This window comes from Rhipicephalus microplus, chromosome 2, assembly GCF_043290135.1.
Source record: "Rhipicephalus microplus isolate Deutch F79 chromosome 2, USDA_Rmic, whole genome shotgun sequence".
Taxonomy (NCBI): Eukaryota; Metazoa; Arthropoda; class Arachnida; order Ixodida; family Ixodidae; genus Rhipicephalus; species Rhipicephalus microplus.
In genome coordinates this window covers 243,623,595-243,650,359 of record NC_134701.1, presented here as the reverse complement: position 1 = coordinate 243,650,359, position 26,765 = coordinate 243,623,595, and the positions used below count along the sequence as shown (strand labels likewise).

Here is a 26,765-nt window from a genome sequence, read left to right as displayed (position 1 = left end):
CGCAGATGCTGTCATGAGCGCTGGTAGATTCGTTTAAAGCGATGGCTGTCATAGGTCTTGTCGTTTGTTCAGAGTGAACGCAGGTGCTGGACCGAAGCTGGCGCGCGTTTAGCCTTGACTACCACGGCCTTGTGATCGATAATGTGCACGCTGAGAGGTTCCTTGCAGACATTCGACGTCGAAATTGGCAAAGGCCACACATCGATGCACGTTCGCCTTATCAAGGTGGAAAGTTCTCGTTCTGCCAACACGCGCTTCAGCAAGTGCACGTCACGCATGCTGTTGAGCAAAGGACGAGCTGCCGTCGCCATGGGAAAGCCCCCCCGTCGACCTCTTCTTTATTCCGAATGCTCTCGGTCTTGCGTAATGATGATAATGACTTTCTTCGTTAACTACACAATATTTAACATCCTCCGTACCCCCGCATTAACACTTGCTGATGAAAAACCCTAACACACCCAAGTTCGAAGCACACGCTGCTCAAGGGTACGTGTATAAGTCCAAGTCAGTCCATGTGGTCAAATCCGAGATATCCCACCGCGCCTTCTTTTAAAGCGGTGCTTTCGTTGCTTGTTCTACACTCGTGTTTCTGAACTCGTTGACCTTGATCTGCGTTGTTGCTGAGCAAGTTTTCTCGTCATAAAAATTCGCAGATAAGACTGTTCCAGGAATATCTCGTGAAGCTATACTTGAGGAGCCTTTTCCTTTTCTTTCTGTTGGTTGCTGCACTTACCTTGTAACCTTTCTGCTTCTGGCTTCGTCTGGTCCCTCGCATTCGCCACTGTTGCGCTGTGTCAGCATTTATCAACTTTGTGGAAATAAGATGTGCCATGCACACTCTCTTCAATATTAACTTCTTTAGCTTTCTCGAAGAATCGAAGATTTCAGCAGCGCAAGGATCTGGCCTTTCTGTCGTCGTGGCCTTTTGTTTCTTTCTTCTGTTTCTTCTCGCATTGAGAATTTGCCTTGATTTTCCTCCATCGGGCCCTTGTACGCAGGGCGATGAGGACTTTACAACGTCTACGTCTGCCAGCCTTGGCTTGGACGCATCCTCAACATCTAGTGGGTGGCACTTTGGCCTACAAAGTATTCCCCCTTTTCAATCATGAAAACGCCTTCCAGCTTGAACACTGGAGTTGTTCTAGTTGTCTTGACAACAGCTTCTTGGGTATTGCACGCTGACGACAGTTCTACAGGCGGAGGCCAGATCCTTGTAAGTAGCAGTTGTTCTGTGCAGGCTCTTTCGATGGTCGTTACTTAAGTCAAGGTCCTGATAGATTAGCTTCCACCACGCTCAAGAATATGTTTTGAGGCTGAATCGACTGGCATCTGTGCTACAAGATTGTTGTCCAATATGCCTTGGTGGGATGGTGGTGACGCAGACGCAGAGAGCGCCTTTATTTCTGCTTTCATTTTAATCTGTAGTCGTTTTTGTTTTCAAACGAACCTGTGGTGCCTTTAATGCATCGGCGATTTTCTATTTGATTCTGACTTTTGCTAGAATGACCTGGTGCTCATAAACTTCCACCTCCTTCATCTCAGCTTCCAAATTATCGATGCCAACTGCATAATCTACATCCTTGTCGATTGTTTTGACTTTCCGCTCATACTGCTCGATCAAATCTCGGTGCATACGTCATAATTTACAGATTGGTGGGCTATCCAATTGCCCAAGACGTTCGACGTCTTCGATGACCTGCGTAACAGCCTTGCGTGTTTGACTCCGCCTTTCGTAGAGGGCCTCCATGATCCGGTCCAGTGTCGAAAACGTAAGAAGTGACTGGCCAGCCGTGTCACGAGGCGACGTTGGAGTCAACACGGCATCCATCGCAGAATGTTCGCACAACGAATATCCGTCACTTGTCGGGCTGCCGTTCTTCATGATCTTGTGCATATCCGGCCATCATCGTGGAGGGCGAGTCATGAACATGAAATGAACGACTGAGCCGGAGAAGACATGAGGGCTCCCATCTCGCGAGCCTCCAGACGGTGCCTGCACTCATGGGGCTGCGCTTTCAAGACGTAGGTCGTTGACCTATGGACGGCCTTCACTTGTGAACATCGGGCCGCAATCATGCGGGGCGAGTAAGTACTGAGCAGAATAAGACGTGAGGGCTCCCGTCTCGCGAGCCTTCAGACAGTGCCTGAACTCACGGGTCTATACTGTCAAGATGTACGTCATTGACCTATGGACTGCCTTGACTTGTGAATAGTGGGCCGCCGTCGTGAAGGGCGAGTCAGGACGGAGCCGAACTAGACGTGAGGGCTCCCGTCTGTGCGAACCTCCAGACGATGCCTGCACTCACGGGGCTGTGCTGTCAAGATTTACGTCATTGACATACGGACTGGCTTCACTTGTGAATGTCGGACCGCCGTCTTGAAGGGGGAGTCGGTACTTAGCAGAATAAGACGTGAGGGCTCCCGTCTCGCGACCCTTCGGATTGTGCCTGAACTCACGGGTCTGCACTGTCAAGATGTACGTCGTTGACCTATGTACTGTCTTGACCGTGTGAGTATTGGGCCGTCATCGTGAAGGGCGAGTCAGGACGGAGCCGAAGTATACGTGAGGGCTCCCATCTCGCGAACCTCTAGGCGATGCCTGTACTCACGCTAGCCCATGGATGCTCTCAGTGGTCTTACTTGCAACTGGAGTCGTGCTCCCAGGTTCCAACAGTGGTTAGGCCTCACATATTTACTTTACCCACGGCGGCATCACAAAAGTCTTCGAGGCAACGACTGCAGTTGAAATTCGTCAAGTCCGCTCCGTCTCACCTCCGAACGTTCTTCCTCCCGGGTTTCACGGCACCAAAATGTTGAGGAAAGGACGAGCCGCTGTCCCCATGGCGAAGCCCCCCCCCCCCGTCAACCTCTTCTTTATTCCGAATTTTCTCGTCCTCTCTTAATGGTGATCGTGACGTTCTTTGTTATTTACACAATATTTAACACATGAAATCGACGAGCCATTCCCCTCCTCCTCCGCTGATGTCAACGATGAAGTCAACAATGGGGTCAACGATGAAGCAGGCGCGATGTCACCATGCCTCGTAGTACGTAACCACCAGTGGCACATACCCGAAATAGGTATAACATTTGACCTCCAAGGTGGTGCTGGTGAGAGATTTCTTCTGTGCGTTATTTAACAATAAAAATAGTGCTCAGTGTACATGCCACTGGCTGCTAATGGGGAATGAGAGACAGGAACATTCGTCTTTTAGTCAACGCGCACGCTGCGATCCCCATTAGCAGCCATTGGCATGTACATTGAGCACTATCGGACAAGAAAGGGTTGCAACATTATACTCGCTGGGTATAACCTCCATAGTTTTAGAAAGGTTTAGCGAGCGTTGAGCCGCAGGGCCATGAATACAATGAACTAGTTGAATGAATTCGAGGTGGTTAAAGGGGGGAAGCAGATACGAAGCGCAAGCCGTAAGAAATAAAAGTTGAATCCTCCCGTCACTCATTTCACATTAGCAGCCACTGACATGTACATTGAGCACTATCTGACTGGAAAAGGTTGCTACGTTATACTCGCTGGGCATAACCTTCTTGGTTTTAGAAAGGTTTAGCGAGCATTGGGCCGCAGTGCCGTGAATACAGTGAACTAGTATATACCATGAACTCAAGGTGGTTGAAGGCGGGAAGTAGACCCGAAGCGCAAGCCGTAAGAAAGTGTGCGTGTGACACCTCTCGTTTAGTCCTTGGAATGTCCACTGAATGGCGGTGCTTCTATATGGGGAATATATGATGAAAAGATGCGAGATGGTGTACTTGGAGTGTTGAATAGATGGACGAACGGACACACAGACAGATGCATGGATGGACGCATGAACGGACGCAGGGGCGGATGCATGAATGAACGCAGGGATGGGCGCACGAACAGATGCATGGACGGTCACACAGACGGACGCATGGACGGACGAATGCTTCGCCCCACTCTCGATCATTCACTCCGCGGATATGCTGCCATTTTTTTTTGTTTACACCGAAGGAGGATCCACATTCGCACAGAATTCTGTGCGAGGTTGCATATCCGATATTTGGAGATGCAGCGTTCCTGGTCTGACGATGCAGTCCGAACACTACCTCGGTGCATTAGGCTTAGCAGGTGCAGCTAAGCAAGCAGCATATTTCAGTAATATCGACAAAACGTACCTGCTGCTTTAGTCCCAGAGGGAGCTAAAACAAATAGATGGCTGATTTTACCATTGGTTTACTGCTGTCAGCGCAGTGGGCGTGTATATATAATATAAACAAGTCCAGATCGAAGCAGGCAGTCACTTCTGCATGTGCGCTGCCGTGTGTGTTGATTTATAAACACAGCTATTGGCTCTAACCGACACACTTAATTAAATGCGTAAGAAATATAAGCCGAGAAAAATAAACACTTCTTGTATCGATGTGACGAAAAACACACCAAAGAAACGCCAATTCTAGCCAACCCTGTCAGTTATAGGGCACTTGTATGTATGACAACGTTTCGCAGCGCAAGCGTTTGGCCTCCTTACTCTCCGTAACTTTGGTAGTGCTGAACCAAAGTGGTAAAACAAAGTATAATAAACGAGTTTGACCAACCCTCACCCGATACTCTTCGTTAGTTTTTCTGATTCATGAAATTCTTCCTCTCGCAAAAATGACATTAGAACGCGCACATTTCTCAACCTCCGCTCCATGCATAAGTTCTACTCTGACCGCAACGCAGACTCTTTCCCGGGCTATGGAAGCTCCCCAATGGTATTCCATGTCAAGGCGGAGTGCGTCGCAAAATTATTCCTTCCCCTTCCAGTGATCCTGCGCCCCTTCCGCACCAAAGAGCTCTGGGATGATGCCCTCTGCGACGGGCCTCCCAAGGTCCGCTTGGCTTTCGTTCAACGAGCCTAGGTGGTCACCGTGATTATCATAGAGAACCCAGTCTAAAAATCCCTCCCACATTTCAATGTTTTGTCAGTTTCTCTCTCATTCTTACATTCAATGCGATTCCCATAAGCGATTTTGATGTAGATCCTGCCCCAAGAATGCTGATGACTTAAAAATATACACTTAAACGGCGTCATTTCAAGAATTTAATTTATGTTGTTCCTTGCTTAAAAGAAGAAATTGAAATGTAATATATATTTTTGATTTTTCTATTGTGCTGGAAACAATCAATTATTTTGGAGACGCCATCGAACATTGATTTATAACCAGATCCAGCACGAAGGCTTTTCAAGATAATTGTTTCTTAGTGTGTTTACAACGACTCGTTCTAAGCACAAAATTTAGCTGATCAAGCAAGCCTTTCTTGGATGTGTGAACAGGTTTTAGCGGGATGACTCAGTGCTCTCCCATAGTTCAGAACGAAGTACTCGAAATTTTACTTTTTCTGACCTCCCCCGCCCCCTGCCAAAAAAAAAAAAAATAACCACCACTTTTCTAAAAAAATCAAGTGTGAGGCCCACGAGACGGCTCTATGTTCTCCCGTAATAGAGTACCTAAATCATTACCCACTTTTTCTAAACAGAGTTTCATCAGCGTGCACATCGTAAATGACGTGCTTTTCTTGCTTTTAGCGGGACGGCTCAGTGCTCTCCCATAGTAGAGTACGAAATACTCGAAATCATTAAACATTGTTTCTAAACACACAGTTTCATTGCTGCAGGGGCAGGCTCTCCCCCGTTAAGTGTGAGGCCCCCGGGGCGACATTATGCTCTCCCAGAGTAGAGTACCTAGTACTCTAAATCGTTGACCACTTTTTCTAAGCACAAGTTTCATCAGCGGTTGTACGTTGTCCGCCTTGCGGTCAACGACTTCAAAGGGACGGCTGTCAGCTGTCCCATAGTAGAGTACCAAGTACTCTAAATCGTTAACCACTTTTTTTTGAACACACTGTGTGGCTGTGTTTGTGTGAACCATCGAATGCAAATGTTCTCTTGCGGTCATCTCATATCCATGTTCATGTAAATGAAGTCTGTTTTTTCATCATTGTTATTGTATGCGTAAGAACAAAATGTTCTGCTGAAATGTGATTGATGCGTGTTACAATACAATAAATTTTTCTAAACAGGTACTTTAAAGCCGCATATGTGCAAATTTGAATCGGTGCCACAAGTGTTACTTTGCTCGAGTGCGGAACAGCTTCGAATTATTGTAACTGTATGAGCCCTCAGCCGCTTAATTAAAAAACAAATCACCAGGAGTGGGGCGAAACGTCCATCAGTCCGTCCGCGCTTCGGTTCATCCGTTCGTTCTTGCTGCCGTACGTTCATGCGTCCGTCCGTCCACGTGCTCGTCTAACCGTCTATCTGCTTGTCTGTCTGTCCATGCGTCCATCCATCCGTCCGTCCGTCTAGCGAACACTCCAAGTACCACCATCTCGCATCTTTTCATCTTATATTTATCATATATAAGTAACGTCATCCTGTGGATATTTTAAGAACTAAACGAGAGGTGGCTACCTACCACCACCACCACCACCACTATTACTACTACTACTACTACTACTACTTCTACTACTACTACTACTTCTAGACGATGACGATGACGATAACGACGACGACTACTACTACATACATCGGAGACGCACGACCCACGACATAAGGAGCTTCACCGCTATAAGCAATACAGCTTCACAACTGCTAAAACTGGGGAGGCGCGTTGCAAGGTCGTGCAGCGATCCGCATTCGTGCTCGTTCCCACTGCTCCGTTCACCACACCGACGATGGCGTGAATGTTCGAGGTGAGCACTTCGTGTTCACCCAGCACGAGTATAAAATTGTTAGCAATATTCTGAATCTCGGTGGGCTACATGCACACTGCTTTTTGATACGTTTTGTCGACTTCGCGCTTGTTACGGCCGTTCAGATTCGTGTCACCTGCATGGAGTTGCGCCCTTTCGAATGTAGTGACTAAAAGCCATCGTGCTTTTGGCAAGGGTGTGGTCATCTCTTGTGTGGCATGGGAGTGAAACGCATGTTTACCAAACGTCTTTAGTGGGCTTAAGTTATTTATCGCAATTAAGATTGATTACGTTGGCTAATTTTATCATCTTGAGATCTGGTTATCCATTCAAACCCTGTTGTGAGCATTTCTAGCCTTGTTGTGGCCTGTATTGAGCGCTTTACTGTGAGCGTGATCACGCCCCATAAAATCCATGGATGGATGACAAGCTGGGTCCTTAAAGTGATCAGAACTTAAAAGAAAGAAAAAAAGTGAAGAATCGAGCCACTAGTGCGAACCTGCCTAGATTTTCTCCCTCGATCTCGGAAGTTTGACTGTCACCATCTTTGTTATGCGACCCAGCTCTTCTCTTCCCTCGAGCTTGGCACCAATAGTGGGAACCTACCTAGATTTTCTCTCTCGCTCTCGCAAGTTGCACCGTCACCAACATTGTTACGTCGCTCAGCTCCACTCTCTCTTCAGGCTAGGCGCCACTGTTGCGAGTTTACCTAGACTGGCTGGCAAGTTGCAGTGTCACCATTTTTCGTTACGCTGCCCAGCTCTGCTGTTCCTTCGGGCTTCTCACCACTAGTGAGAACCTGCCTAGATTTTCTCTCTCGCGATTTGCGCAGTCACCAATTTCATTACACCGTGAACGCTTGGCTTTTCCTTCCGCTTTGCAGCCACTGTTGCGAACCTGCCTAGATTTTCTCTCTCTCTCGCTCTCTCTCGCAAATTGCACTGTCGCAATTTTAGTGTACTTGGCTGCTGACACCTAGGTGTCAGCAGCCGAGTACCTTCGCCACTAAACAACCGCAGCGGGGCAAGTGTGCACTGCAATTGGGTGTCAGATTATGTCATTATCATAATTACTTCATGATTTAAATCCGGTCAATCACTACAAGAGGCACCGACGTTACTGCGCCTATTCCGTTGAGGCCACGTAGTGGGTGCGTAGCTATAGTTCGAAAAGATTTCATGCACTATAGGCGTTGCAAATACGCACTAGAGACAGGATATCGCTATCGCGTTCAACTCTTAAAGGCGAAGCTTGAAGTCATGACGAGGATTTTGCCACGTGTGCATGTAGCGCCATCTCTCGTCGGCGACAGCGGTGGCCTCCTGCAACGGAAGGGAAGATGGGCGAAAAAAATGTATCTGACCAAGAAAGCTAGTTATCAAAAATGACTCCCGCTTTTATACAGCAGATACTTACTTTAACTGTCTGGCAATGTTACAGTGCGGCACAACAAACCATTTAGCTTCACACCGCATTTAATATTTACCAATGGCCCCATGTGTTTTTATGGACGGTATTTAATTGTCCTGTGAAGCCACACGCTTTATAGGGCGATACTGCAATTTTGACAAAATGTAGCAATGGGTCTCTACTACATATACGCAAGAGTCGTTTTTGGTAACTAACGTTTTTCAAGAGGTATAGTTTTTCTCATCTATTTTCCATTCACTTATGCCAGGCCATCGTTTCTGCTCCCGAGAGATGGCGCAATTCCTAGCGCAATCCGCAATTCCCGAGAATGCCCATGGTGGTTCATAATACGTCACTGAAAGTCATCTATAGAAAAGACCAATCTTCTGAATTAGGCCAAATGCAACAGTGTGGACCACAAGGCTGCTGACATCGACGAGATGGCGCAATTCCTAGCGCAATCTGCAATTCCCGAGAATGCCCGCAATGCGACCACCGTGGCTGGAGTCTAAAGCACAACTTTCGGGTCAGCAGCTGAGCACGCTATACAACTGCACCGTACTTCAAGCCTGTGCCTATCTCTCTCAACTGATGACGAAGCACAAAACTGCTCACGTTCGCTTTCCTGGCGAGAACTGATGTATTCAGCGTGACACGTGTGGCTCAGAGGTCATCCCGCCAGGGTCTCGACGTGACCAATGTCTTTTCATCAGGGCCCGTAGAGACAGCGCCGTGTAATGACACGCGCGAATAAAACATGCCCTAAAACGAGTCTAATGCTGTTGAATTGAAGAATGCATTTCGATGCGGTGTTCCGTGGCAGTCGACCGCAGCTGATTAGGGGAGTCAAACTGCCTGCGCTTAAATTCAGAAGCCGTTGGAGCTGTCCAACTTGCATGCCACTTAATGAACAATTTGTTAAGTTGTTGTGTTAAGAAATCTGGAGTAATTCGGGACACATCACGCTGATGGTACGAACAAATCAGCATCTGCTAGACGCCGGAGACGAGCAATTTTTTGCGAGACCTACACCGCGTGCCACACAAGAGGCAGAGCTGCCTGCTATCAACACTGGCGAGCAGTGCGCGGCTTTTCTAACAAGACAAGATCGAAGTCCCGGGCTCATGTATGACGGAGGCTCGAGCGACTTCACACATTGCACCAATCGTGTCCGCGTCAACCGACCGACGCAAATAAACCGAACGGACGAACGGCGACCTCCTTTGACGAAGTGGCTTCGCAAATGTCTGTTATTTGTCCCCACTGACAACTCTCACACTCTCAGTGCAGAAATACCAGCACGGTTGTCGATAGCTACATCGACGTCTGCATCACTGCGCCGATGTGATCTCTCACTTTATCTGAACAAATAAAATACAAATCGGAGAACAGAAAGGAAGACTCTAAAAGACAAAAAAAAGACCTTTTGCCGACGCTGAATGTTACAAATGATGACAGGTTTAGGGCATGGATACGCTTCTCATCTTTCACGCTCATTTACGTCTTGTCACCGTTCGTTCAGCTAGCGATTACTTGTTTACTTTTCTTTAGGAACACATTTCAACTTTGTTATGTTCCCTCACGCCAGTCATCACCTTGATGATATCGCTCGTATCAATCGTGTGGTTGAACGTTCAGCTGTGCAATGCTGCTGCAACAACTTTTACGAGGCTCAAGACTGCATTGGATACTTCGCTTGGCTTTCCTGTGCAGTAAATTCGCAGTATCGTGTTTCTTGCCGTGCTTATCGGTTCATTGCACGTGACACCGCGGACGTAGTTTGTGAACGGATCGCCACTTCACGAAGGTGGCTTTGCTGACAAAGAAGGTTGATTGATTTATGGGGTTTAACGTCCCAAAAACCACCATATGATTATGAGAGACGCCGTAGTGGAGGGCTCCGGAAATTTCGACCCCCTGGGGTTCTTTAACGTGCACCCAAATCTGAGCACATGGGCCTACAACATTTTCGCCTCCATCGGAAATGCAGCAGCCGCAGCCGGGAATCGAACCCGCGACCATCAGGTCAATAGCCGAGTACCTTAGCCACGAGACCACCGCGGCGGGGCCTCTGACAAAGACGTGGCAGGAGCGCTTCTGTGAATAAAGAACGAGAGGACCAGCATGTCCCGTTTTGATAACAATAATGTGACATAGCAAGCGTCACATTCCCACATGCTAGTGATTCATCACGGTGGTTTATAAATGTCATTGCAAGTCATCTATAGGAAGGGCCAATCTTCTGATTTACGCCAAATGCAACAGTGTAGAACACAAGGCTGCTGACATCGACGACACATAAAGAGCCTCTACGTACAGCTGAATATCCCATCTGAGCGCAGGCCCCGAAGCCAGATTAACAGAGCAGGCAATCTTGCCGGCAGACTCCGAAGAGGCCCGAGAAATCTGCGCTGGGACACTACGAATTCTGTCTGTGGACTTGGAGCTAAGTGGATTAGGGCCACCTTGACAGCGCGCGACGGTTCTTATGTATGGGGACCTCTGCTCTCCGGCCTTTCACCCAAAGCCCCACTCCTTCCGTTTCTCTCAGTGCAAAATCAAGGTGGAGATTGAAGATGGTGTAGATGTGGGAGCTTGTGCGCGTGTCACTGATCGCGGATAACCAGGACGAACTTATCATGTTGCCCAATTGCGTTTTGCGCCTTTTTCCCCGACTCCGAACGAGTGTCATCGAAAAGGGGGCAATGCACGTGTCCGTGCATGTAGATTTAGACGCAGGTGAAAGAACTCCATATGGTTGAAATTTCTGCAGCTTTCCACTATACGGTGTCTCTCATAATCATATCACCGTTTTTGGGGCGTTACACACCATCAATGATTTAATCACGTGTAGCGAGCATGCCGTTTCATGTCGCGTAATGGTTAAGGTGTTAGCGAGGGGTGGGACCACAACTACAACTAGAGTTGTAGTTGTGGTCCCCAGGCTACGGGCCCGTTTTACACCCACATGATGTACAATAAACTGAAGATTGAGAACTCGTCATTTTCTTTAAAGTATTTTTCTGCGGTAGCAGTACATCTTTCATGCACTTACCGAACAGGCATATGTGCTCCTCCACGTGCGGAAGAGCACAATCCTGTAAATAACCCCAAAGGCGCCGCAAACAAGTGTATCGCGATGTTTTACCGAGCAGCCTACATCGGCTGATCTTCTAGTCTTCTTTGCAATTGCAGCACAAGCTTTTTGTGTGCGTTGAGGTTGGAAAAACAATGAAGGTCGACGTTAAAACTTCTTACTATTTAGTTAAACTGAGTTGGTGTGTGTAAGGCATGAGAGAATTTTTTTTTGCAAGTGATTACTTGGCTGCACCATTCCAACAACAAAAGATGTACAAGCGAAACAACCTGCTGCTGAAAGCTATAGTAACATTTATGTGTGCGGGACTTCTTGAGAGTGGGCTGTAAAGACTCCACAACAATGGTATTCTTAGTAATCTTGAAAGTGACTAGAACAGTTGCTAAGCTGAAGTGTCTTGAAATAAGGGGAGAAAGGTCGGTGCAGACACACTTTTGCGCGCTATAATGTTTAGAAGTATGTGTTGTTTCTACGTTCCCACCCAACCACCTATCTACCTGACTATAATGGACAGTGTCCGCGGAAGAGCAGTACAGGTGCATTTGACACGTTCCTACCAGGCCCCGAGATGTAGAGCTGGATAACGCATGCCTAAGTCGAACGCTCAGTTGCTCTCAGAGTAATCGGAAAAGTGTCAGATGGAAGTTTTGTCCCATCTTCCAGGTCTTAGGTGAGATTGGCTCTAAGTGTTTCGAATGAAGCGGCATAATGCGGTTCTATGCAGTATATTTCGATCAGCCTAATGCAAACTGCAACACCCGAGAGCACTCAAAAGTGACCAGTTGGATTATAGGCAACTAAAACCACTGAGCCTTTAGGCGGTAACCTTCATATAAGCTCGCAGTGATTTTCGACGAGCTCGATGTATTTAATGTTTGTAATCTTCCAATGTCCAGCAACCGTGAAGCAGGACCCGGCTATCACTCTACCCTCATGCCATAAAAAACTGCGTTCCAGGAATCGGGCATCGTGAACAAATTGGATTACATTAAAGAGAACGACGACACGCATGCAGAGACCGTGGTTCAGGTGCGGCACGGCGCGCATTCAAGAAGTGCTTGGGAAAATCCGGCCGTCCTCGACATTGCCAGCGCCTATACGTGGCGATGCATTCCCGGCCACAGAACTTGTTCTTCGTGCAGCTATTTGTGTCATTGAACGGTGCCTGCTGGAGATTAACCGATGGCTCGTGCTAAACGTATTTTTTTTATTTCTGGTGTATGACGATTCCACCAAGCGTTCGAAACACCGAAAAACTTCGTCCTAGAAGGAACTATGCTGCATGTACAATAAGTGCAACTTTCTACTTCCTCATCCATGCACGCATTCATTCAATGATAATAATAAAAATAATATTTGTCACTTTGTCCCAAGACTAGCATATGATTATGAGAGACGCCGTAGTGGAGGCCTCAGGAAATTTTTACGATCTGGTGTTCTTTGACGTGCACAGACATCACACAGTACATGTGCCTCTATCATTTGGCCTCTACCGAAATGCGACCACAACGGCCGGGTTCGAATCCACGACCTTTGGGTCGGCAGCTGAGTGGCCGCTGTTCCACCGAGGGGAACACCATTCATTCAAGGTCACACCACACAAGCAGCGTGTGGTAGCTCCAAGTTGAGCAAATTGAGTTTACTTCATTATCACTAAGAAACAGCCGATGGCGCTTGCGTCGTGCACTTTCATGTGCTTTTGTTCTTTTTGTTTGTGCGCTGATCGTGTCGAGAGACTTTAGCTCAGACCACGCGTCAAGACTCTGTTGACTCAAGACAGTGGAGCGAATCCCCCAATTGTGCAGTCTTAGTAAGCTGCCATCATTCAAATCTGAAACAAATTTGCCTCCGAAGCACTCACTAACACACTTGCGTGTGCTTCGGTTCACCGACATACAGCGAAAGTGTCTCCGGCAGGAATTACAGATATTCTTCATTTTCTCCCGAAATTTTTCAGTTTCAACAGTTCTGTCACGTTTCGCGGTATTAGATCAATACACACATATAAGTTTTTTTTATCCGCTCCAGAACAATAATGCACGCCGCTGTCGAAAAGACGACTCACGAGTTACTGTTAAAACAAACCTCCACAGGACAAGCCAGAGCGATACTTGAAACGCGGTTATGTCACTTACGGGTCTAACCGTTATCACTTGGTTCAAAGCGCGTTAGTACCGTCTGCGTTTCCAGTGATAAGATCTCAAGTCACAGTCATTGCATTGAGGCATCATGAATACGCCCAAGTATATTCGAAATGCTTAATGCAAATGTCAGACCGAGCACACACACGTATACTTCGCCAGTTCATATAACTGCAGTGAAGCGTTATCGTTATCTCTGTTCTGGCCAAGCACTCTTGTGCGTTTGCCTGTGACGTCACTGGTCAAAAGTGACAAGAAACGGCTGCCTAACAAACATGGGGGCCTTGCGGGTGCACAGTGACGTCAAAGTGGCGCCTTTCACGCGCCTCATTCTGATCTGTTGAAAGTGGATAGGACATCGTGCACAGAAGTGTCATTCGCTTTCTATTCCTAGTTGTCATTGCTGCACTCACCCTGCGTTTGGGCCACACAATGGCAGCCCCGCCCGAGGCAGCGATCCCACCACCTACGCCGTCTAACTTCGACCGGACTTCCTAATGGCGTGAACGATTATGTCATTCGGTGACTCTACCGCTATGCGCCGGAGTTCAATTGCAGAACGGAGGAACCCCAGGTGCGAACTCTTTTCTACTCTATGCGCAGGAACCCCACGAAATGTCTTCAGACCTTTGGTTTCGCTGAAGAGCAGCCTCGATGCTATGAGACAATGGCGAAAAAGTGTGACGCCCACTTTGTAGCTACGAAGACTATATATTCTACGAAAGCGTAAATTTTCATCGCTGGAGGCAAGGGATCCCGACAAAGTGTGGACAACGTTGTAAGCGCCCCGCATGAGCTTGCGGACCACTGTGTGTTTGCCAAATTCCGAGAGTGAAGGATCCGCGACTGATATGTTGTCTTTACCCTTACGCCATAGTGACTGTTCCGACGAAGGCCATACTTGAGGAAACAGTTCACCGGCAGCAAGTGAAACTCCTGACCACAATTAATACGGCGGCAACAGGTGAAGGATTGATACCGTCGACGAACATCGCAGAAGTCATACAGCACCTGATATGGTGAAACTACAGAACAGCGTTGACAGTGGCTCTATCGGTGCTCACAGGGACAGCAGCGACGAAAAGGGTGCTAGTTCTGCGGACGTTTTGGCCACGTGAGAGCCTGGTGCCCCCCGTCACGTCCGGCGTGGTCACCAGTGTGGAATCAAGGGACAGTTTGGCGTGGTATGCCACGAGAGAACAGAAAACCAGGTGGGTGTGCTTGTGCTAGAACGCGAAGTAGAAAATATTTTTTGTTTGGACACTAAACTGATAAAATGTGCGATGCACAGAAGTATGTATTGACTCGTAAGTGCGAACATCGATTCAGGAGTGGTCGTTACTGTTGTTCCGCCCAATTTTCGTGGTGTACCGTCTTGCATAGGCAACTCACAGGCTGTTCTGAGAAGTGCTGAAAACACGTGACTTGAAGTGAATGGTGGCTTTATAGCGGATATTGAGTAGAAGGGTAAAACAACGTGAGACACTGCGTTGTATAGTCACCGCAGTGTGCCTTGTTCGGGCTTCCGGTCGTGGAAACGCTGCAGCCTAATTCTCTCATGTGGTTGACGATAGACAGTATACGATTGTATGTATACGGAGCTCTTCCTTGGTCTGATTACGATGTGCGATGAATACTCTTTCAGTTGCTCTTTTCTACATTCTCCACTCAACCATCCGAATGAGTGGGTCACTGATGGGCAGAATATGCCATCGTAGGGTAATTACCCTACATGCAGGGTTATTTCAGTATTTCACGGCCAGTGTAGGAGAGTATGGTGATAAGGTAATTTTCCCATCGCCCGTACAGTAATTTCCCTGTTTTACTCGTCACTGTAGCACTGTAAACTGCAGACGATCCGCGCAACTTATCGAAGGATTAGGTTCCTAAAGAGATCCGAAAAATGAATATCTTTGAATACAATTCCAATCAACCAGCCATGGTGTTCTAGTGGCCAATGCACTCGGTTGCTGACCCGCAGGGGTCGGGATTGAATCTTGGTCGCGGCAGTCCGCTTTCGGGCGCGGGTGATTGGAAGTGCGCTAACTCTATTCCGACCATTAAAACGTACTGTTTAGATGCGAAGCAACTCTTTGAATAGCCTGTGTAACGCTGTCCTGCCGAACGAAGCCCCGCCGCGGTGGTATAGTGGCTAAGGTAGTTGGCTGCTGACCCGCAGGTCACGGGATGAAATCCCGCCTGTGGCGACTGACTTTTCTATGGAGGCTAAAATGCAGTATAGGGCCTGTGTGCTCACATTGGGCACACATTAAAGAACCTCAGGTGGTAGACATTTATGTAGCCTTTCATTACGGCGTCTCGCATAATTATATGGTCGTTTTGGGACGTTAAACACCACGTATCTATCGATCCCTCCGTACGAACGTGCCGCAAGCCGCAGGTGTTCGCGCGGTACCAAGTAGGTCACGCCTTTAGAGTTTCCTTAAACTAACTAGAGTGGACTCGGCGCTGAGATCGTTCAGCGGTCATGGGAATGATGGGTAGTACACGAAGTTGCCTTGTCATCATACTTGTGGGCGGCAAACCGCACTGTTGGCTTCGTTTTTTGCTTTCATACGACTTTGTTTTGAAAGGAAGAACGAACCCTTTCGAACTTTGTGGCCCGATTTGAAATGGTAAGCCTAAAATATTAAGTTGGTGAAGCGCAACTTCTGAACATTCACTCATTTTTGTTTCGGGTCAGTACAGGTCCAAACCACGCGAACACTCACGGAGCCAGATGTACGAAGGTTAGACAAATCCGTGTACTACCCATCATTCCCATGCTAGCTGAAGCGCCACGCGTTGCATCTTCCTTAGACACTAGCGCCACTGTTCCCTCTAGTGGTATATAGAAAACACCATGGTCATGCCGCTGCTGCGCGTTGACGTCATGCTCCCCTCGCAGTGCGCACTGACGTCACCCTCTCCCTCGCGAGCGAGCCGTGCGCTCGCCGCGACGCCCTCAGCTGCCGCCTCGTCCATTCACCTGCAGCACCTGCCACGACCTCCACACGCTACACCACCGGCTCGTTGGTTCACACTCAATAAACATGACGCGCGCCTAACATGTGCGTTGAAATATGTTTGTACGTGTCACCTACAATAACTACGCCAGCCATCGTTTCAAACGAATCTTACAGCGCTCACCGCAGCACCCGCGTAAGCACCGTTCAACTCGTGCGCAATGCTGCTGCTTTGCATCTCATCAGGGTGCCCTTCGGGAAGATGGTCCAAGTTTAATTTAAAAATAAGCCCTCCCTTGGCACAAAACTAGAACTACGAGATTTGTAGACCGTTATTTCAACAATCGATGTCGACATAATATTTGCATGTATTGTCCCTTCAAAGCCGCTCTTAGTTCCAGCGACAGTGCGTCCCCCGAAGAACAGTTTTCTCCGGGCGTAAGCCGACGGGCCACCGCCCCATAGCAATTCTTGAAGAAATTATTCGTGGTGTTAGGGTGTCTTCACTGGAATCGGGAGCGGGAAAAGATTGATAGGGAAAGTAGGTATTTTCGTACCTATATGTCGGTAAGTTGCTGCAAGACTCCAGTAACTTGCTTCATTTGGCGAAATCTCGCCAGTATCAAAAATTTCGGACACATTCGCCCTGAGGAACCTTTCCTTGGGAGTCTAAGCAGAACAAAGCGAAACCTTTAATATGTCGCGACCTTTGTCCCCGGGACTTGGTTCGAACCTCCTAACCAGTGAGCGATGATGCCTCTGAGGAAAGGGGAAGGGGCGCAACACACAGGCGAGGCTAACTGCAAAGTAAAGATAAGGAACTTCTGTCCCTATAAGTACATAGTCTCTTTTATTCCCGCTCGCACATTCGTTCTCCCGATTGTTTTTCCCTGTTCTACCGCTTATGGTTGGGCGCCCGACCTGCATCGCGCTTCTGTTGACGCTGCGTTGCGCTCTCTTATTGTTGTGGATTGGCTTCGACTCGGCCAGCGGCTCAGATAACGCGCTGTCATTTTCTCGAGAGTGCACGAATAACGATTTGCAATGATGGCCTGCTCGCTGCTCGTGCCGTAAGGGCCTGCGGAGAATCCGAACCACGGCACACCCGATTTCGGTGCGTTGATGTGGCGGTGTTGACATTTTTTTTCTTTTTTTCTCTTGTTTCCGACGCTGCGTCGTGTTCACCGAAATACGAGCGTGTGTTGGTGGAAAGGGAGGAAGAAATATCCTTTTCCGCTTTCTCTTTCTATTGCCTTCGTGGAGCAATAGAACGGTCGAGAAGCATTGCTGCGTACGTAGCTGTAGCCACTTTGAATTCTTTATTCGACCCGCAATCAGCAGAAAATTATCTTCAGCTAACTATGTCTACCCACTTTCATGTATTCGTTCAGTCGAGGAACAGTCTTCATCCGTTATTAAGTCAAGGGTCGGGAGTTATCCCAATAGTTACGATGGCTTGTTAAAGAATCGGGGCCATCCGGGTCTTTTATGGAACACAGACTATTTTCGATGAGTAGGGTCACATTATGAACTTTAAATATTCATCCATGCGCATCAGCGCGCTACAGCTATCCGTTTTCGCCCCGCTGCGGCAGTCTAGTGGTCATGGCGCTCGACTGCTAACCAGAAGGTCACGGGATCGAATCCCGGCCACGGCAACTGCATTTTCAATGGACCATGTGCCTAGATTCAGGTGCACGTTAAAAATAAAAAAAACCAGGTGGGCGAAATTTTTGGAGCCCTGCACTACGGCGTCTCTCATAATCATATGGTGGTTTTGGGACATTAAACGGTCATTTTTATCTGTTTTCATGAAAAGTCCGGCATCAGATCACGACCTCGAAATACAGATTATATATAGATGTGTTTTAAAGCTCTAGATATGTCTTAAATAAGTAAATGGTGTGTTGCATGAAGTCTCTTAACACAATCACCACCGTACCTGGCGAACACAACCGTGGCACCAAACGAGACTGATGAAGCCATGAAAAAAGTTGGTGAGCACATGGCGACACATGGCGGTGGAGGGAAGACGAGGGTGTTGAGGGCAGAGCCACTTTCATCACTTAACCCACCAACTTGTCCTCCCAATCCAGCGTACAGACTGCGTACACGATTCACTCTAATAGATAAAATAGATGCGGGATAGAATACTCTGTCACGTCGTATGTGCGTATACGAAGCACACGACGCGACAGAGTATTCTATCCCGCATCTATTATGTAGTAGTGTTCCACATAGCGTAGTGATGGCCAGCAAAGGAAAGGAAGGAGGTAAGGGTGAATACATCGAGACCCTACAAACAGCGGGGAAGATCCTTTAAGGAGCCTACAGGGGACGTCAGTGTCCATCGAGCGGGCGATCGGTCGTCCACTATAGCGGAGATGGGAGGATACGGGGAGATGGCCGGGTGGGGCAGTTTATGCTTCATTGCGTCTGGCGAGGGGTTCCTTCGAGACCCGCGACAAAAAAAGCTCGCTCGCGGCGACGGGCCTGCACGAAGCAGCAAAAGCAGCAGCCCAGTAGCCTACGCGTCGATCGTGAATCCCTGATGAGGTCAAAAGGAGCAAGCAGGGAAGACAAGTTCGCACTCTTGTTGCTGTTGGCTCCGCCTGAGCCATGCCACTGTGGAAGGCGGACCCGCGCTGTAATTGGATACATACATCGACGACGCTATACAGCGCGACGCTTCAGTGTGTGGCGCCGCCAGAGGCTCGCGCCACAATGGCAGGACGGCCGGCGCTCGAGCATGCAATACTTCGGAAAAGAAACAAGGAGAGAAGGCTATAAACAAAAAGGCACAGAAAGGAACAAGATGAAATTAAGGAATAAAACACGCGCAAAAGATTAGGAATGCGGAGAGAGCGTAACGGCAAACACTCTTCTTCGGAGCAGTGCCGGCAACGTGCCCCGTGGCTCAATGTGCGTGTGTGCAGTGCTGGCAGTGTTGCCACCAGGCTTAATTGGACGTCTGCCGGGGGGGGGGGGGGGGGGCAAGGAGCTGCGTTGGATGATCTCGTTATTTGGACCCCATAAGCGCGCCCTCTCTTCCGTTCAACTCCTCTCGTCGCGGCATTCTGGTCTTCACACGCATGTGGTTACGTGCGCGCGATCTCGCTGATTGGATCTTTCTTTCTCTACCGCTTCAGTTCCTCGCGTTGTAGAGACGGTATAGATAGGCGCATACTTTACGTGAAACATCGAGTGGGGATAGCTTTTCAATACGAAAAAGATTAGACAGACCGAAAGTATAGGAAGTCCTGCACGCAGGTGATTTCTAGCCGACATGCACAGTGGGGGTTGCTGACTGACGCTATGGGAGTCTGTGACGGCGTTTATTTTCCGCGAAATGTACCGTGTCGAGCCCAAGCTAACTGTGGCCGCTGTCGAGATTCCACGTGGGGCTTCAGCCAGTGGCGTTGTCCATTCAGTCGTGCATCTTTCGCGTGGTGCTCGACGCCGCGGACCAATTAGGCGCGTTGTCCGCCTCATTAGCACCTCCGAGCCGATTCGCGCGGGAATGTGCACCATGCTGTATAGGTCGCTAAAGTGGGTGGGAGCCTCATATCTTTTTTTCCCTTTTTCCTGCCATAACAAATCCCCTTCCGATGGAGGCGGAAATGTTGTAGGTCCATGTGCTCAGATTTGGGTGTACCTTAAAGAACCACAGGTGGTCGAAACTTCCGGAGCCGTCCACTAGGGCGTCTCTCATTCCCCTATGGTGGTTTTGGGACGTTAAACCCCACATATCAATTAATCAATCAACAAATCCACTTAACTAGTCGACAGACACATGGCTCGAAAAATTAAGACAGCTGTTGTGTAGGCACTTTTATCGTCGTTATCATTATCATCATATCATCCACACCAACACTTTTACGTACCGCCACTATCATCATCATAATTTTCGTCATAAAAACCAGCTGCCTTGGGACAGGAAAGTTTGTTCCTACTATCAGATGAATATTACTATACTCGGCGAGTGCTTTTCTTGACATTGGAGCGAAGGCTACGGAGGCGGGGCCTCCGCACATTTGTGTTACTACGCAAGTAGTCCGGCAGCGTGCAGCCGATTTCGGTTCCAATTTCGGTTTTCGCTTGCTCGCTGCGCTAGTGTGTTTATTATAGCAAAATGTATGCATGCAAAATGGGAACGTCAGAGTTAAACTTTGATGAGAGTGCATACATGCAGCTAGTTACTGTGCTGTTTATATACTGGTACATATAAAATTTTCCGTTGTTCAGAACGTTTCCCCCGCATTATTCAGCCTTTATAACAGTGAAGTTTAAGGTTCCGTGTTCAGCCCAGTATATACGGGTACACGCCACACGTGATCGAATGTTAACGTTTACGGTATTGAGCCCTGGTACAGGCGAAATGGAAGGCTGGTTGCGGCATGATCCGGCCACGGGCCTGTCTTGTTTCAGTTTTGCTGTATTCGGTTTACACCCTCAAAGGCTGTCAGCAATGATCGGCGCAGACTGCGCCTCAGTGTTCGAGAAGCCTCACAATAGTTGTAGAATGTTGTAGAGATTGCGCGCAAGACGCGAACAGTGAAGCTTATTTCAGAGCTTGCGCGGCCACCAGTGATAAGGCTGGAAAGTTCGATGCTTGTTGTATAAAAAATGGCGCGTCCCAACGATGAGCAGCTTTTCCACGGCCGATGCTGTGCTCGCCGCTGCAAGAGCAAGCAGCAGACGCAGCCGGCGTGCGAAAAACGTGGTGCCGTCCAAGAAATAAAAAAGAAAAAAACTAGGGCACACGATAACTTCTTTTTCATGAACAGCGTCCCATACTTGTTCTATCCTTACAATGAAGAAAGTTTTATTTATTCGGGCCAAGTAGCTATGATAATCAGAAAATAAAATAGGTACTATTTCCTGGCGCGCGCGCATGCAGGTGGTTCGGCTCTATAGCTTCCACAGTGCTGTCAAGAAAAGCTGCCGCCGAGTATACTATCAGACGATTAATATAGTGGCGTAAGAATTGTGTGGATGTTAATCAACTTGAAATCATAAACGACCTTGCATGCTGACCCGAATGTAACCTTGGGATAGAATCCCAGCGACGGGGGCAGCACTATGATGGCGGAGAAATTTTCTTGCCCCTGTGTTTAAATTTAGGCAAGCATTAAAGAAAAAAAAACTCCGGTGGTCGAAATTTCCGGACCCATCCACTTCGGCGTATCTTAAAATCATATCGTTGCTTTTGGGACGTTAAGCCCCAGATATTAATACAAATCGACGTCATGCCGCTACTGCAGGTCCAGCTATTGCAGTGCACAACTGACGCACTACTTAGTGTGGAGATAGCCCCGTACATACATACACTGTCGCGCCGCGGCCCATACCATGCCACAACATAGCCTCTGCGCTTATGAGCACGTTGTCTCCGTCGCCAGATGTATACATACAGGCTAACGCACTAACCCACTTCAAGACTGCTCGCTCGCTGTGGAGTGACCATCATCCGTCTACAGATTTGCCTGTCACCCGGCTTATTGCAGCCACGTATCGAGGGGCACCAGCTGGCGCGTACACGCGCATAGCCGCGTTCCCTTTTCAAGCCTCTCCGCCACGTCATCTTGATTTTTTTGAGGCGAAGCAGCTTATGGTGAAGTTGAATCCGTTGCGCTGCGTGAACACCCTTCGACTTCGACTGAGCATGCGCAATACCAGGTCCGAGCCCTGCCAGAACCCGCTTACGGGTTGGCGCGTTCCGGCCTATGCAAGGGGCTAAGTAAGACGTTGTGGCTTCTTACTCTGTCAGTCTCGACCGCACGCACACACGCACACACACGCCCACACCCACGCACGCACGAGCACGCACGCCCACACCCACGCACGCACGAGCACGCAAGCACACATGCACGCGCACACGCACGCGCACACACGCACGCACAAGCCCACACGCACGCACAAGCCCACACGCACGCACAAGCACACACGCACGCGCACACGCACGCACGCGCACGCACGCACGTACGCACTCACACGCGCACACTCGCGCACGGGCGCGCACACACACAAGCACGCACACCTCTCCGCGTATACCGCGCGAGCAAATAGAACGCTGGTGATATCGCATGATGTGTGGAACACGAATATAAGAGACCGCTTCTCCGGACGCCCGACGGAGCCTTCCACGCTGCGCTCACACGCGCTTCTTGGTCCCACAGAAACTAGTCGAGAAAAAAAATTACGCTCCCACTAAAAGAAACCATGTGTGGAAGCCAAGCAGCGGACGCTAACACTGGTGGCGGCGTTGAGCGCTATAGCGTCAGCGGCGTTGCGCAGGGGAGAAACCTGGGGAGGCACAAAGAACGTAGTTATGGACCGGTGTTTCCTACGGGAACATTCCAATCACCGCTAATAGCCAATGAGGCGTAGAGGAGTCCGGTCAGACACAGAGACCCCCAGTCCGCGTTTATTTAACACGTACGCTGCAAATTTTTATTGTTCAACAACGCACAGGAGAAATCTCCAACTGGCACTGGAGGTCAAGATCCGGCGCTTCTGTATGTTTGTGCAGCGCGAGCAGTCTTGTTTTTTCAATCAAGAACCAGATAAAACACGTGATTCCGTACAAGATTAGTCACTTTCTGTGTGTCATTTTTCTCTTTGTTTCCTCCACTGTTCCGTGATCTGCGACATAATCGCAGTACTGTAAGTTACATCATGCCTATGCGTTCTTGTTAGTACGTTCCACTGAAATCATTTTGTTACACCGGTCTGCTAGGCTTGAGACTCATTGTGTCTTCAAACAGAAATTTGTTCTTTCTTTCTTTCTTTCTTTCTTTCTTTCTTTCTTTCTTTCTTTCTTTCTTTCTTCCTTTCTTTCTTTCTTTCTTTCTTTCTCTCTTTCTTTGTTTGTTTCTTTCTTTCTTTCTTTCTTTGTTTCTTTTTCTTTTTTCTTGATTCTTTTTCTTTTTTCTTGATTCTTTTTCTTTTTTCTTGTTTTTTTTTTCTTTCTTTCTTTCTTTCTTCCTTGTTTCTTTTTTCGGTTCTGTCTTTTTTCTTTTTTTCTGTCTTTTTTATTTTTTCTGTCTTTCTTCCTTTATGGTACTTAAACCACAAACAACTAGACGCATTGTTGCAGAGGCCCGCTTCTTCAAACTCATTTTGTAAGAAACTTGTGCATTGCTGTACAAACCGGCAGGAAAAAACTGGAAATGAGGCGAGATAGTTGTCTGAAAACAGACATGCCGCAAGAAGAAGAAAGGAAGGAGAGCTTTAGATGCCATGCACGAGCCGTGAGGCCGCTTACACGCCAGGATGCAGGCGGGTTATATCCCGTGCTCCTTTGTACACTGTTACTTTCATTAATTCCCGGCAAATCTTAGTTTCCACGCCTCGGCCCTGTCACTATCTATGTCCCTGCACTGCCATGTCCTCCATGCTTCCTTTGCTGCCTCGATGCACCTCTGCTTCAGAGGCACGACCCGTCTTCGCGGTTGCAGCAAATGCAACGAAACACTTGAGCGGTGGCGGCCGAGGTTTTCTGAGTGCGAAGGGCCATGAAATGCGTGGATTCCTAATGCAGGCGCCGTAATTAACCCGCGCTGCGTTCGCGTTCTTTCTTGCGCTTTCTTACGCACGCTCATACACCGCCACTTACACAACTGTTTCTCTTCTCGACGCGTGTGCGCTGATTTTACTCCCGCATCTCCTGCACAACTGCTGTACCGACTATCAGCGCAACTCTCCGCGGAAGAAGCATCAACGCTGTAACCGCCGTCTTAGCTGCAGCAAATACAGCGCGTGTGCATGTATGCTGCGAGTGAAGCGGTTGGAATATGCGTATACCACGAATTTTCAGTTATGATGTAACCTGTTATAGCCGGACTGGCTATGGGTTCAAACTCAAAAAGATTTCTCGGGTTTAACTTTTATCTTAGTGCTGGGGTTTTACGTCCCAAAACGGGAATACGATAAAGGGGTGCCGTAGTAGATGGAGGGTTCCGAAAATTTTGAACACCTAGCGTTGTTTGTCGCGCCGATAAATATAAGCGCACAGGTTTTTAGCATTCCGCCGCCACATATGCGTAGTCGCCGCGACCAGGATATGAACCCCCGCGACCCTTGGATCAGCACTGGAGCACCATAGCCCCCTAGACTACCGCGGAGGGTTATATTTTACTCTTCATAACTTAGTTATCCCGATCGAAATGTACGCGTGGCTTGCTAAGGCTATGCACACCGTGTTCCATCAAATGTCCACCTGGTCACGTGATGCCGCAGCGTCGAGGTTCCGAGCGAGCACACCTGCAATACCTCTCTGCTGTGGATCCCTTGGCGGGACGACACGCCTGCCACACTTGCATTCTGGCAACGCAAGGTCACTGCAATGTGATGAGTCACCTTAAGAGACAGCGTAGCAGAGTGTTAGCTAAATAAAAAATAAACGGGTAAATATAGGCGCCACGGATCTGCATATGACGCGAGGGGCAATTTACAGATATATGTGGACAGCAGGCAAAGTATATATAATTCGCTGTTGCAAGTCTAGCTGTACAATTGTCAGGTCTAGCTGTACAGTAAGAAAAACTATTATTCCAACAATTTTGGCAGTGTTATCAGAATAAATGGCTGGAATTTTTTTCTCTTGATCAGAAATTCTGTATCTGGCGTTTGTGACTGCAGCCATGTCACACTTGCTAATTGAAGTGTACTCGTATTTTCTTTTCTTTCAACCTAATACCATTTTTTGCTCAGTTTAACTTATTTAAATATGGCTTTTTTTATTCTATGTGCAGTACAACTCAGCCATAGGTTATTCCCCACTGCCCGTTCCTTGCCATGAACGAGTTTTGTAGTCACGGTAGGATATTACCTTTCCAATAGCTTATTAGCTTTACATGCGCATTATTTATTTTATTTTCATGTAGTCACTCGTCAAGGTTAGTTTCTTCAAGTTACTTGCTTGTGTTTGCTGTTCAGGCTAATTTACCTTCCTACTTCAATGGATGGATTGAATGAATTGGATGTATGGACAGATGGATGTAAGGGTGGGTTTGTAGAAGGACATGTAATTTGTTGAAATACCTTTTTGAATTACTAATTGCTGCTTTTTTACATCAAAGTAGCAATAATAAAAATACTTGCCTTGATTTATTCGCGAAAAGTACGATATCAGTATGAGACCCACCATACTGCCGGACTCCGCGTCAATACAAACGCCCTGAAGTATACTGCATGACGTGCAAAGGTGTTTCATGCAATTCGCTCACATAAAAATGCGTTACCGCCATGGCCTAGTATCGAATTCAAGTCATAGAGCTTAGTGACTCGACATCACACCTTGCAAACTATCAGGTGAAATATAATTGTTTTTTAAGTGCTCATCGTGTATACAGTATGCACATGCGTACACACTGGTCAATAAGCATGTACATGGTCGCACTAGCCGTAGTTTGTAAAATATCCCCAACATCATTGTCTTTCATCCATATACACACCTGTCATTCATTATTCATTACAAAACACGAGGGCAGGCAAGTACATTCTGAAAAAAATCCATTGGGAAGTTGCCTTTTAGGTTTACTGTACATACAGAAGGGGTCAAAAGTGCCCAGGCCAAACTGCCATAGGAATACAAGAGATATTGGCCGGGGTAATTTTGACCCCACCCTCCTTCTTTGTACCTTTTGATGGCGCTAAATTAGTATCATGAAAAGGAGACAAAGGGGAGGAAGTGAAGCATCAGTGGTGCTTCACTATTGTCTCTTCACTGCAGGGATTGCGAATACAGTGTGAAAATGTAACAACGTCACTACAGACACCACATTGTACTCGTATTTGCATGTCACATATCACCAACATCTGTTGCTGTCTACACCTTTGTGATAATACTTGGAATACGGGGGCTGTAATTGCAGCCAAAGTTTCGTAAGCGGGCTTGTCTTTTTCATGGCTGCAACCTTGAAGGCGAGACCTCTTGCCAAAATTTCGACTACGGTGACATCCCGCGTGTTCCAAAAACTGTTGATTTCTTTCTTCAAACATTAATTTTGTCTTGAACTTGTGTCTTAAACACCAATGTCGCATGACAAGTAATCATTCACCCTCTTCAAAATTAAGGTGGTGGCTGTTATCAAAAACAAAGAAATCCTTCGATCAGAATGCAAAGTTCTCTGTGGCACAAGCGATGCACGACGCCGTAAAAATGAATCATTACTTATGAGAATCAGGGCAATGAAATCATTAGTTATAGTGACGGTGCGTTGAACATAACCGATGCTCGACATCACGCATGTGTCTTTTCTGAGACTGGATTAGAATAATATTCCTTCCGATCATGTGTTCTGTATCCCTATAATTTGGATTATATCATTTCGGTAAGTTCAGACAAATAGGGCGACCCGTGGAGCAATATATATGTTTGCTTGCTTTACTTAGTGCATCCTTATTCTCCACAGCAACAATCATCATCGCAA

At 47.7% G+C, this 26,765-nt stretch overlaps 1 protein-coding gene across 4 annotated transcripts in view; it reads left to right on the top strand.

Annotated features, from left to right (window-relative positions):
• Positions 1-13,640: 13,640 nt before the first annotated feature.
• Positions 13,641-26,765, top strand: part of LOC142775875 (uncharacterized) — a 201,983-nt gene continuing 188,858 nt past the window's right edge. For 3 of the 4 annotated variants that reach the window (XR_012887115.1, XR_012887114.1, XR_012887116.1), the window contains exon 1: positions 13,641-14,574. The gene's annotated coding sequence lies outside the window, so the exon portion shown is untranslated. The remainder of the gene's footprint in view (positions 14,575-26,765) is intronic. The other variant, XR_012887117.1, reaches the window with a different exon arrangement.